Genomic DNA, 14,328 nt, shown 5'->3' with positions numbered 1-14,328 from the left:
AAAATGCAGATATACAAAATAATGGAACATAACACTACTAATAAAACCAACACTTTATTTTCTTTACATGATTTAAAAACTATACTGCAAAAACAGTTAAATCATTGAAAAAAAATACCAGTAGAGGGCTGGGGAGATGGTAATTGAATTAAATTCCATACTTTTCATTTTAGATAAAAGACCATAAATGACATGTATTCTCTTTTCCTTCCATTTTTGGTTCAACAACTACTTAGGAAATTTCCCAGAATGTAATATGGTCAGCATTAGCAAAAGCAAGTAGGATTTAAAAACCCCACTCTAGGGAATTCCCTTTTCCCCAAAAACAGTTCCCACAGCTATATAGACTGTTTTCAAAATAACACTGTCAAGTCCATTCTTCATTATTTAGAAAAGAAGAACATTACTTTCTTTTTCTTCACCCTTTATTTTGCACAGTACTTTTAGAACATCTCATTTAAATTCAGGGTCTATTTATGTAGATGGGGAAAATGATGAATCCTTACTTATTCTATAGTAATTCTCCAGCTATTAAAAAATAAAGGTAATTCAAATCTCAGGTTTTGTTTTCCTTTCTATCTAAAACTATTTAGAATTTTAAAAAATCTTTTCAATTTGAAATGTATTTCATAAAACCTGAATGTTTTACTGTTCTCCACTTATTGGCCTTCATCTAAAATTTTATGAAGTCAGACACTGACTTTGTAGTCTCTTCATTTTCCCATAAACAATAAAATAAATTATTGTATATCAAAGTGTACAGATTTTTGATAACCAATGAAATAATGGGTTTGCTAATCCAATTGGAATTGATGGGCATATGCAAAAAGGGTGGTATATTTTCTGTTATAGAATGAATGAATTAGTTTGCCTAAGTGCATGTTTTAGTTTTTCAGAGATTACAGCACTGGATAATTGTTCTTGGGTTTTTGTATTTCCTGAGATAGACATGTTGGCCCAATAAAAGTATATTATTTTCCATGGTAAGATATTGTCAAATCTAGTATGTATGACTGAAGAATGTCTACAGTAGTCTACATATGCTTATAATGTATATCCCAACAGCAAATGACGAGTTGACCATAAAGGAAGATGGTAATATCCATCTAAAAAGAAGACATATTAGGTTACGTATGTGTATAAGTGTGTGTCTGTATATTCTCCTCGGTTGTTTATATGAATATATCTCTTTACATTTCATTTTTCTGGGTTTGTGGAAGGGGAGAAAGTGATACTGGTATTACTAGAAAAATGTCAGAAAAAAGTTTCTAGACTTTGTACCTAAATTGGGATGATTATTTTATTGTCTATTTTGTGGTGAGATTTTGTGGTTAAGATAATGAACTGAAAAAATTTGTTAATTCCCCTGGACACATAGCAGTGTAGTAGATTGCTAGACATTAAATTTTGAGTTCAGAAAGTATGCTAACATGGCGTGTGCCTAAACCATACTGGGAAAACTGCACAATTGGGAAAAAGCCACAATTTAATATAATTATTAATATATTTGGTAGCCAATGAAAATCATCACACTTACTGAAGTGTAATTGAAAATGAAGAGTGCTTGAGCAGTGTCAAAAATTAAAGCAAACCAGTTTATTTAAGTTTCTCTGTTTACGCAAAAACTGGCATTGCATTCTAATAATGAAAATATTTTAGACGTTACTTTGGTTTTTTTTGAAAGATGATATTTTATACCTGGTAAGATTCAGTTTTAAAAATAGTATTGTATAGCTAGAAAAGATAGAAACATAGATCTAGATAAATGTATTATTTGATGAATAACTGAATGAAAACAAAGTTACCATGAAAAAAAAATTGCATGGCAGGACTTGCATATAGTAATCAGGAATTCCTTCTCTTTTATAAAACCTTGCACTGAAACCTTTGAAAGGTGGGTGACATTGTGATGAAAATTATACTCTACAGATGTTTGGATTTTGCTGTCACATTTTAAACACAAGATTTCAACAGTGGCATGTCATCTGCCTCCAGAAATTTTTGTTAACATTAATCTATAAATAATGACAGAACAGGATGGAATGTACTTTTGTTCTTTCATGTATGTAATACCTGACATTTGAGTGAGAGATTTCTGTGATCTGATTCTGAAGTCCACTTATATTTTAACTATTTTAAGCACAATTGTATTGTTCAAATACTGATAATGTAATCTTCAATATTAATGGATCGTTCTGACAGAAATAGAATTGGAATTGAAATCTGTCAAGTGTTCATTTGTCACATTTAATTGGAATCTAGGTAATCTGCAGTATTTATCTTGGTTAGGTTTTAATCAGAATTTATACTGGATTTTCATGCAGATTTTCCATGGAAACAGTACTTTGGAAGCTATCTATCTTAGTTATTAATTGTTATTGCTTCAAATATTTATCATTTGATTTCAGTTGGTGTGAAACAATGCAGTTATAACTAATTGCTTTGGATTTCCTTTCATTTTAAAGTTTGAAATAATAATTTTCAGCATAGTACACTAAAACCTCTGATACATTTGATACTTTTTTTCCCAAGCTAAGATGATTAAGGAAAACAAGTAATTTTTATAGTTAAGGCAAATGTAAGAAGGTTGAGTTCACAGTCAGAGTAAATAAGAAATTCAGCTTTCTGTTTGCTGGTAAGAGTCCTCTTTCTATTTTCTCAGGCAAAGATAAAATGCTGGAAATGAAAAAAAGGGTAAGGGGGTTGGTTTTCTTAGAATATGCTGTACATTACCTACCAGCCTACATGACTGTCAGATGTAGATTGAAGTTTTGTTCTGATGATTAGCTGTGGTGTCAGATGCAGGAGGAAAAAAAAAAAAAAAATAAAAGAGAGAGAAGAAAAAAAGAAATGTTAGCAGATTGACTGTGAAAATTCAGTATGCAAAAATCTTGTTAATTAGTAAAATCTGCAGAACCAGAAGTAACTTCTAAGTTAATTTATCCCCTGCCCTTGGAGCTTTCCTTATAAGGAAATTCTGCTCATATATGCAGCCGCCTTCTCTAATTTAGTTGTTAGAATGGCACTGTCTTAACGTAAATTGCACAATAATTTTCTCGAGAACATTTTTATTACATTCGTATTTGTATATCAAGGGTAAAAACATTACCATGGTAAATGAGTTTCCTGGTCTTTAGTCATAGGCTTCTGTTTTTGACAATGCCTAATACCATATATCTCAGAGGGAAGTTAAAAAAACCCTAGCGGCAGATACTTCCAGAATTACCTGTCCTCCTGACTCTAACAGTTAATAGTCAGCATGTACTTTAAATTGTGATTCTCTAAATAATAATAATAATAATAACATCAATAATAATAATAATAATAATAATAATAATAAATAACCTAATTTATCAGAAGCCATTAACAGTCTTCAAGTTACTGGCCTGAAGGATATCTTTCAACAGGAAATTCCTCTGAAGGCTATTAAAATTGTTTTATTTTTATTTGCTTTTTTTCTGTTATTTAACAGTTTCAGTGACTATTCCTTTTTATCATTATGAGAAAGACCATGGAAGTATTCCATTTTATTTTTTAAATACTGTGGATTATTATGTTTTCTTATAATTTATCTTTCCTCTGAACTATATATGTTTCTAGGTTTTTCAGTCTTCAATCATCATATTCCTGTTATTTTTTTCTTTCCATGAACTTCTGTTTCTTCTAACGTAGGTAGGGATGGCTGAAGATGTATTCTCACCATTTGAGGAATGGACAATACAGCCTTTTCATATTAATTCATAATAATTTCATATTAATTCCTCTGTTATTAGTTACACATACCATCTCTAAGCAGAGCTTTTCATTGTTCCGTTTCATGTCCATTCACCTGTTTCTTCAGGTGCCTCTCATGTTTCTTGCAGCCTTCTTAAAAATGCTTCATTATATTCCTTTCTCCACATACTTCTCTATACTAATCAGTTTTATTTTTTGTTTAATTCAGCTAGAGTACCTATAGCGGTGAAACTGCAGCACTGTAGATTTTGGCTCACATGTTCTTCCCTGGAGATTTGTTTCCATGCAGTCATAATTAGACTATTTGCCACACCTGAGATATCTGTGTTAAAGCTAGTTCAGATATTTCTACATGAACATATCTTTGATGTGCAGCACAGTATTTTAAGTTAGCCCATGTTTCAGTATCAAATATGTAAGGGTTGGAGAACAGCAGTCATCCCTGTGAAAGAAGAAAAATAAGGGAATAGTTTACAGCTTCCATTTTTACAGGGGGAAATGGAGTAAATAAAGATTAAGTGATGTGTCTGAAGTCACAGAAGAAGTAAGGGGCAGAGCTTGAAAAGGAGCTCAGAATTTTTGTGATTCAGTTGCTTGACTCCCACAAAGAAATCAGCAGATAAATTACACTCTGTCAGGACACATGAAGAACTAAAAGGCAAGTAATAGAAGTACATTATCTCAGTTCCTATAGTCTGATAATATGCTATGTTCTCAATGACAATTTCAGATTTAGACCATGTGTCAAAGTTCTACTGTCAATATAGAGAAGGGGTTCATGGTATGTGAGATGATGACTTGTAAATGTGAAAGGAATCTTGACAATTAATAAATATAATTAATTTTATCTATAAGAGCATTCTCTCACTTTTACTGGTAAGATAGAATATTATCTGTTCTCTGGACCAAAGTGTAAATAAAATGAAAAAAAGAATATGTTAGTTTACAGAATCCATGTTTACAGAATCCATTTGCCTTTAGCTTTTTGCAGTGCAAATAACACAAGTTAATGTTCTTGAAGACTTAAATGTCCTTGTTGTAAACATTGCAAACCAGACATTCATTGATTTATTCCATAGAATTACCGTACTTTTGCAGTTACCATTATTTTCAGATGTTCTGTTCTCTTGAATTCAGGTCCTAAAATTACATCTGAATAATTTTGTTTTTAAACTGTGTCCTGAAAATGTTAACGTAAGTAGTCCATCTGGAAGGTTGAGCCAGTAAGGTTTTCAAGGTAGTGATTACATGCTAATAGTTCCTTTTTTGGTTTGTTTCTTCTGTCAATGCTGCTACATCCACTGTTTATTAAATGTTACCCTCCATGCATTAACTCAAAATACCAGAAAGTGCTGCACAAATTATTATGTAATACATATACATAACAATTCTTATCCTTGTTTCTGATAAGTACTAACCTATAATTAGGCACTCAGTGAACTCTGGATTCTGTAAACCTAGCAATATATATGGGTAATGTTTTGGAACATATAAATATAAAGTGATGGATTATGTCTTGAACCAGTTTGTTTTGAGAATGGCATATGCTGATAAGATCTGTAAAAAGACATTTTATAAGAAGAAAAACATCCCCAGTTCCTAAGACAGAAGACACACAGTGCAGGGATCCCTCTTATACTAGTGTAGTCTTATGTAAGGCAATGAACCTGGCTGGGAAGAGCATTGGCTGTTTTCCTCCTTGATTTTTTTTTCCTTTTTAATCTTTTACCATGTTCCTTTAGATGACCTTAACCCATATGTCTGCGAGTTTCTTCAGCAGAGGAATATGTGGTTTACTAACTTATGCACAATAACACTTTAAGTTTCAAAACTATATGGTATTTGTTCTTTAAGAGTTGTTTGCATTTTGAAGTGTTATACATGTATACTTAGAATAGAAATTAAGGAAGTCTATTTTGATTGTGTTACAAATTCCTAGTGCTGGTATATATTTTTACATATATTTTTACTTTATTAGGTTAATAACATACTACAGAAGGATGAGCAATTATTTTAGCTTGTGCATTATATGTCATGCATTAAGGCTTATTGTATCTTATCTACTATTCTATGTTTACATTGTACTTCAAATGCATAATGCAAAGTAAAGGACCAAATACAGGCCAACTGTGAGCAGAAATAACTCTCACTGAAGCTGCCAGAATAGTATACTGTTTATGTCCTCTCTCCTTGCCTTTTTATTTTCCATGACTATCCAGAGAAATACCAACTTCGGTATGCTATCTATTCATGAAGAATACCCGAGTATTGCTGTGAATTGTTTTCAGCTTGATCAGGATTTTGGCTGCTCAGAGAATGTATGCTTGGATCTGCTGGAATCAAAGAAGAAATGCATATTTCTGTACTGGAAATCCACCCCTACACATTGATAGCAAAGCTACCAAATTATTCAGCATTTTTCTGATTTTCTGAATAGCATTGTTATTTCCCTTGCTGTTCTCTGTCTATTCGTTTCCCATTGTATTTGCTCTAGTTCCCTTTGTGCTTCATAGTGAAGAATAGCATATGGTTCTTTTTTTTAAGCTATATTACAAGATTGCTTCCTCCACTCCTGATTTCAGTATCCTGCTCTTAAAAAGAAAATACACACAGCAATAACTGTTCACCATTCTTAAAAGCAGTATATTGATATCAGACAACTTGAACTGCTATTTAATAAAACTTAGTTTTCTTTTATTACCTTTAGAAAAGGAAGTCCATATCTACATTCCATCAGTTTTTAATCAATAATTTGAAAATGGAGAAAGACTGGATTCTTAAAGAACCAGTGCTGCAGTTATATGTTAGGATGAGGCACTGAGGTAAGGGTTTATATGTGCATGTGGGTGGGCACACATGTACGCATCTTGGTGAGTCAGTTCTTACTGCAAATACTCATGAGATCTAGACAGTTGCAGTTACATAACCTGCCTCATCTATGAATTTCAAATCAATTCACTGAGGTGGATATGAAGGAACATACTAAACTGAGAAAAGGAGAACTAAATCATCAGAAAGTGAAGCGGTATGTCCAACATCATGCTATGAATTGATCTTTCATTTGGTAATTGATCCAAACACTGCCCACCCCTCAAAACGTAATAATTTGGGCACCAGCTTCCAGTTTGCAGTCAAGTTGATGAGGGTTTTGCTATTGACTTAGTGAAGTTAGGCTTTTGTCCAAGTCCTCAGTGCCAGCTGCTAGCTCAGGCTGCCTCCCACTGATGCAGACTGCAGAAATCCCTTTAATACTGTTGGAGTCCTGAATGTAGACAGAGGACAAAATGCATTCCAAAATTTACAGACTCAAGGAAGAAGAGACATCTGGTTTATGAATGGAATTTTTAGCAACCTTTGCATCCACGGCAGCATCTTTCCTGGAAAAAATCTAATGCAGATAGTCAACGGAAATTTATTTTTCCTCAGTTCAGAAGAGCCCTTTCAGCATGCTGTATTTTCCCAGTTCTCTATTTGTATTTAATGACAGTTTCTTCAGTTTCCTGGACAACATTAGATCTTTCCGTCCCTTCTAATCTTCAAGTATAATGAAGATCCAAAAGAAGTCCTTTATAGGGGTATTTCTTCTCCACGTCAGTGAAAAATACATTTTGTTCTCTACTGCTGGTTCCCAACTACTGTTCTCTTTACTTATTTATTTAATATTCATTGCAGCAAATGTCAATATTTTATTACATACTACCTTTATAAAATACATAATCTTACTACTTTTGTCTTTCTCATACAAGTTTGATGTTTTGGGTTTGGTGCTTTAAAAGCTGGGTTATTTTTTCCTATATGCAAAAAAAGACTGATGAAATTAAGAAAAGAAACTGTATCTTTTCCTTGAGTCCATTTTTAAAAATATAAGTATGAATTATTGATTCAGAAAAAAAATCTGAAAATCTGACTGCATTTTCAAAATGATGTACTTGGACTGAAGGGACAAGAGCATATCTAATTGGCCGCACAGTTGAATCTAAAGGGATCATAACATTCACAAAGATCTGTTTTTAAAAATCTGCAAACAAATTCAAATCTCAAGTGTGTTAAACTGGCATGTGCCCATCTGTGTCATAAACAAAAATTTAAATGTTAACTACCCTTGTAATATTAAGACTTTGAGTAAAAGTGGAGTGCAAATATACAGAACAGATAGGTATTACCCTGAGTTATTGATATATACCCTAGTTTCATAAGTTGATGCGTTTTTACATCTAGGTAAAGTAACTTCTTACAATGTTCTCTTTTGTTTCTTTTTAAAATAACGTAATTTTTAATAAAGATTTGTAAAATGTAAAGTTCACCGTGACAAAACATAGAACAACATGTAAAAACGATAAAAAGTCTCAATCCTGAATTTCTTTTTACATCTAAAACTGCAATTTTACATCTTTTCAGCCTGTAGCTTATCTAATCAACTCAAAGTTTCCTGAAGGCAATATTTTTTTTTTAACCTGCTGATGTGTGAATTCAGAGTTAGAACAGCAAGTCTACTTATCTAGTTGCTGCGTAATTTAATTCTTCAAGTCTAATCACGATCTGGAAAGGTTCATGGTCCTGGCAGTATTCCTGTGTGCCAGCCTTCCACAGAACTATTAATAAATCCCATATATGGGAAACCCAACCAATGTATAGGGTCAGACCAAAGATCATCTAGTGGCCAAAATAGGGTGCTCAGGGAAGAATATAGCAGGGCAGATAATTTGATTCATCCTTCAAGTATTCTCCTATATATCAACAGTTTGTGACTCATTCCCTGAGCCACATACAGTGAATTTAATAACCTTTATGGATTTATATACACAAATTCATCCAGTTTCCATTAAGAGTGCATGAAACCATTAATATCTCTTTTTCCTAACGAGGGTTTTTAAGTGATTGTGTGTCCCATTAGTCTTGGATTGGACAAAGGAAAAATAAACTTACTAGCCTGGTAGGAACCAGTAGATACGAATTTTCTAATGAGACTGTTTTATTTTGTATCCATAATGATCTTTGCTGTTGTCTCTGGAAGTACGTTTTTCTGTTATTATTTCATTTCCTGAGAACAGCAAGTAATTTATACGGGAAAACAGAAATAAATAAGGTCTGAAAAACAAAGACTGAAAGGAAGTGTGTGTATTTCTTATGCATTGTAGGGAATGTTAATGTCAGGTTACTATGCCAAAATGTATAGAATGGTATTTAAAGGAATTTGAAGCCCCAGTATAATATGTAACATCTGGAGTTCTGAAAGTTCTATTTTATAGGAGGTAATTGCTTTTCAGAGAAAAGTAACAATTTCTTTAACAACCAGAGGATTTCAAGGCCGGCATAATATAAATTCAGACATTTAAGTATTTCTGAATATTACTATATTATCACCTATGTGTGCTTTTTTGCCCTAGCAGCCACATAGCATTCAACGTGAACATAGAAAAATAATCATGGCATGTGCTAGAACAAGATGAATATTAGGATTTTTAAGAAATTATACTGATTTATTAGTGCAGTAATTTAAAATAAAATTCCAGAGGAAATTGACTTCTTTTGGGCAAGGAACAATAACAACAAAAAACCCACCAACAACAAAAAAAGGATTTTAGGCTCCAACATAATTTTTATTCACAGATAAAAGCAAAAGCAAAGTCAACATTTATTACATGAGAAAATGTGTTTTAGAAATCTATCTTTTATAAGGGTGGGTTTTGTTCCTGTTTTTTACTTTAGACTGGAGTATTAAATTCTAATAAAACTAATTTCAAACCTTATATCACAGTTAACTTGGAACATGCTATTAGAAATAAATTCGCATCAATGATTGATCCATTCATGTTTAAAAGAGTTGTTCATTCTCATACTGCTTTTAAGAATTATGGAAAGGACAAACACATCTCTCAGTAAATAATAGTAAAAAAAGATATTTTTTTGATATATGATTCAAATCTGTGCTTCTTTCTACCATATAAAATAATTGAAATTAAGACATGAGTGTAAATTTCTGTTTGGATGATAGAAGTAAAATGTAAAGACAGTGGAGGAAGAACAGTATTGATGGAGTTAAGTTATTTTGATGGTTGCATGCTCTCTTGCAACCAAACAAACATGCCCATACCAGCTTTCTCAACTTGCTTTTTTAACCTGTTTCTTGCCATATCTAAGGATATCTAAGGAACAATTCAAAGAATGCTGCAGGGGCACTTGTTCTTTTACTAAGCAATATCTGCATTATTTCATCAGCAAGGGAAGTAAAATCAAAGTGTATCATATCTAAAATTGTATGTAAACAAGCCATAGGACAAGCTTGTACCACAGTGGGGTTTTTTTCTATGGTTTTATGGCAGATTTGTTTCCTTGATCCAAGGATTTTTTCTGTCTTTTTTTCTTTCTCTTTTTCTGAGATTGTAACAATGTTATAAAGACCAGTAGTGTTCATAGAGGAAATCTTGGGAAAAGGCTTTTTAAGTTAAATCTCAGGAAACCAAAAAGTGTGTGGTACTTGTGTCCTACTGTCCTACTATCTTTAAACTGTTTCAGCTGCACTGTAGATTGCTTTTTTACATAGGGTTATTTTGCTCACAATTAATTCATATTGTCTTTGAAAAGGAGAATCTGTGCCCCTTTTTGGGGCAGTGCAATGAAATTTACATTATCATGAGATGTTGAAGTAACATTTATCAGTGGAATTTGACATTGCAAGCTTTTATTATGAAGAGAAGGCAGAGATCTGATATAATTTCGCCTTCCACTGGTGTTAGCTAATAACAGAAACTTCTGTTCTCTAAGTGAGAATAAAACTCTTTTTGTTTTCTTTAACAGAATATTTGAGAAATAAACTTAAGTATGTATTTTATGTTGTTTTATTAATATCTTTCAATGTTTAATTCCATTAGCAGTGGCCATCTTTCCCCGCTACTGAATTACATAATTTGTGCTAGCATTCTTTTCATATTCTACCATGCATTGCAATAATAATACAGGGATTATTGTGATATGGCAGTAGATTTGACAGCTCTGGAAACGTGTTTGTTTCTGCTGTCACATACACAGCCACAGTTCAAGCACATGAGAGAGTAATAAGATAGTTAACTTCAGTTGTTTTCTGGGTTTCTAGTGGTTTTCGGGGGCGGGGGGGTTAAGCAGGCAAAGGACGAGTGACATTATTACATATGCTGATTTTTAAAATGCAAGCAATCTAAGTATTTTAGTTGTGTTTGAGGATGTCTGATTCCATGCCTCACAGCATGATTAAGATACTGTATTTAATGCAGTTTGATTGTTCAGTTAAAATGTTTTTGGGGAAAAAAAGGGGGCAAAGATGAAATCTGCTTAAAAATATGTACCAAAAATGTTTATGCTTACTGAAAGTTTGTAATAGCATGATGATCGAAATTTCGTAATAATATATGAAGCATATAAGAAAATATTTAAGCTGTCCTGGAGCACTGAAAAAGTGGTGATTGATCCATTTGACAATATGCAAGGAACCTGCACAGTATAACTCACAAGGCGTACGGAAACTGCACATATGACTCGCATCGTTCCGGAGATCCTATTTCCAACATGTTGGTGTAAAGAAGTGCAATGAACTGGCAGAGGAAAGAAACAGCATGGGCTTTGGTTCTACTCTTAGCATGCTCTGACCAGCACTCTCAGATTTTATCAATTAGCATAGGCCTGAGGAAAACTGAAAGGAAAACAGGCTTTAAGAATTTTGACACCATATGTTATCCCTTTTTTTTAGAAGCGAATGTAAAATAACCTATTCTGCCCATAGTTCTCTACCTGGATGACACCAAAGGTGGAGAAGAAAGGGTGATAGGGAAAAAAAATCAAATTTTAATCTTTACCAGAATGCCTTGTGTCTTTTTTGATCTGAGGGACTCAACAGCACTGTGCAAAGGACATGAGTAGAATTGATTTTTCCCACCCTTTGTTTCCACTTATACTGGAACTGGCCATTTCTGCAGAATTAAACTTTGGGAAATAACAATGGCATAATAAGCTGGCTTATGGACAGACCGTGATGAAGCAAAGCAGTCTGAGAGTCAAAGAGGAATACATACTAGATTTTATAAATGGCAATACAGAGGACAGGCTCTATACTGCCACAGTGCACCGTTCCTAACAAAGGATGCTCCTTAGAGGCATAGCGCACTTGCCAGGAGCATAGATATGGAAACCTGAGACACAGTCAGATCTAATCTCACAAATAGTAATGGCAGAATACAGAAAACCTCAAGATGCCCCTAAAGGTTCAGATAAATGAATATTTTTCTCTTGTTTTTCTCTTCAAAAGGAAACAATTGCCTTTAGCTTTTACCAGGTAGAGTCCCACATGCTATTGCTCATGCTATGAATTTTAAGTAGCAAAACTTTTCCAAAATATAAAGACCTTATCCTGAAGTTTCTTGATAAATGCTGTATTAACTGAGGAACTTAAGGAAGTTATAAAACTAAAATATTTTCTCTAACACAGCTCTTCTCTATCTGGTACTGTTGTTTTTCCTGCCACGTGTAACTGACTTTTAGAAGGTGCTTTTTCAGAAGGGCCTAAATAAACAAACTGTACTGACAAGACAAATTTGTTTATTATGGTGAAGATAAATAGTAAAAGAATTGAATCAAGCCCAGGTCAGTAGTGATAGAAAGTCATTAGTCTAAGGTGGCAGTTAAGTGGCTTGTGTAAAATGAGTTAGCACTTGGAGAATATTACCTACTGGAGAGGTGCTTATGCCCCCCAAAGCATTAACTAGCATCCTGGTTGAGACTGTCAGCTAAGGAAAGAGGATCTGATACAAAGTCCATTAGTCTTTGAATGGCAATGACTGCCAAATGCTACTGTCTTGCCTGGCTTTATATCATGGACAGAGTGTTCTGCCTACTCACAACCTGGCATTTCCCATCAGCACTAGGTTTATGTGGGAATAGAAAATCCACCTAGGATTGAATTTCAACAATTGATTAAAATAGTTTTACTAAACAGAATAGTAGTGAAGGAGCCTACTCAGAGCATAAGCTTCAAAGCAGAATTTGTTCCTATATTTCCTAGCACTCGTACTAACCTAATTTTAAATGTTCTTAAGTGAAGGGACTCCTTCAAATTCAGATCACCCCAATATAAAGAGGTTTTGTAATGCTACTACAATTAAAAAATGATAACTGTTGCCTCCTGAATAGTAATGGTACTTTATAGTAGTGGAACTCAGGAGTGCTTGCATTCTATTAGCTGAAAATAAATTCAGTTGTTCTCTGCCAAGAAAGGCTGGAAAATATGGAATGGAATAAAGAATTTTTTTTTTCTAGTCTCAAGACTTTCAACAAATTCTGCTGTCCTGCAGAAAGGAACTTTTTTTCCTACATTTTACCATATTGGTTCACTATTTTATCTCACAAACATGTCTTGAAACCATCTTGTGCTGTGATTTTCCCAGTGCCTTGGCTACCTCTTTGATAAATAATCTCATCTTTGTCAATTATATAAATACACATATATATGCATATAAATGTATACAATGTTTTTTTCCAAATAAGTCTTGAAAGAACAATCAAACATGAAGAAACCCCATTAAAAGTGCCTTTTAAAATGTTTTTGCTGTGTTCACTGATATATTCTTGGAGAGCAGATAATCCCTGGTGGTTATGGCTCTTTATCTAGTCTCAAAATCTCCAATGTCTTGAGTATTTAGAAGGCTTTCTGGGACTTGCCTGCATCATCTCTTTCACTACTAATCCCAAAGGGATTATTCATTTACAACAATTAAACCATAAACTCATTTAGACAGTCTAAATCTTAGTTATTCTTACCTTTCCACATCTCACGCAGGACTAAAATTTCCTTAATACAATGCTACAATAGTCACTTCTTTTTCCACAGGAACTATAGTCTGCAAAAGGGATAAAGTATTTAAGCATACAGTATTTCTGAGATTCAGCTATAAAGAGGTAGATTAAAACTTCATACATACTACTATAGCAACTGTGTAGGGAATTACAACTGTGAAGGGAATTACAACCATTAGAAACAGCTAAATATAGTTTCATCCTTAAGGCCCTATATTTTGCAACTGCCCTTTACTTAACTAACACTTTGTACTGAGACATAGTGAAAACACTGCAAGTAGAATCTATTCAACCAGGCAAGCCATTATTTATGGGTTGCGGATGACTAGATTGTAACTAATGCTATCAGTAGGGATGTAGAATTGTAGGAAATATCTAAACCTGTTATATTTTATGCTTGTTTGATTACAGACACTTTGGACCAAATACTAACTGTATGCTAGAACACATTGTCTAAATCCTACAAGTCTTGAGCTGCTCACATATATAATAGAATATTAATGTCAGAATTAATGGAAAGACCCCATAAGAAAAACAAACAGACAATAGATTGACCTCAAAACAACATATAAATATGTACAAATTTATGATAGTTTTTATTTACTTTCATATACTTTCATATTTATTTTCCATATTTCTGTGCTTCATTCCTAAAACCTGAAGGCTAGCTTTTTGTGTGTGTTTCTTATAACTCCCAGAGATGTGACTTTAGCAAAAATAACAAAATTCTGCAAGCTGGCACTTCTGTATGTGCCACAAGACACTCCTCTG

The 14,328-nt window shown here is 33.4% G+C and overlaps 1 protein-coding gene across 3 annotated transcripts in view; it reads left to right on the top strand.

The window, feature by feature from the left end:
• Window positions 1–14,328, top strand: part of PCDH7 (protocadherin 7) — a gene marked incomplete at both ends in the record, with an annotated part of 283,334 nt that overhangs the window by 136,466 nt on the left and 132,540 nt on the right. The gene's annotated exons all lie outside the window — the stretch shown is intronic.

Source organism: Platalea leucorodia (genome assembly GCF_965183815.1).
Source record: "Platalea leucorodia genome assembly, chromosome: 6".
NCBI lineage: Eukaryota > Metazoa > Chordata > Aves > Pelecaniformes > Threskiornithidae > Platalea > Platalea leucorodia.
Note: the sequence above shows the minus strand (reverse complement) of the source record. Positions and strands in the feature narration are given on the sequence as shown.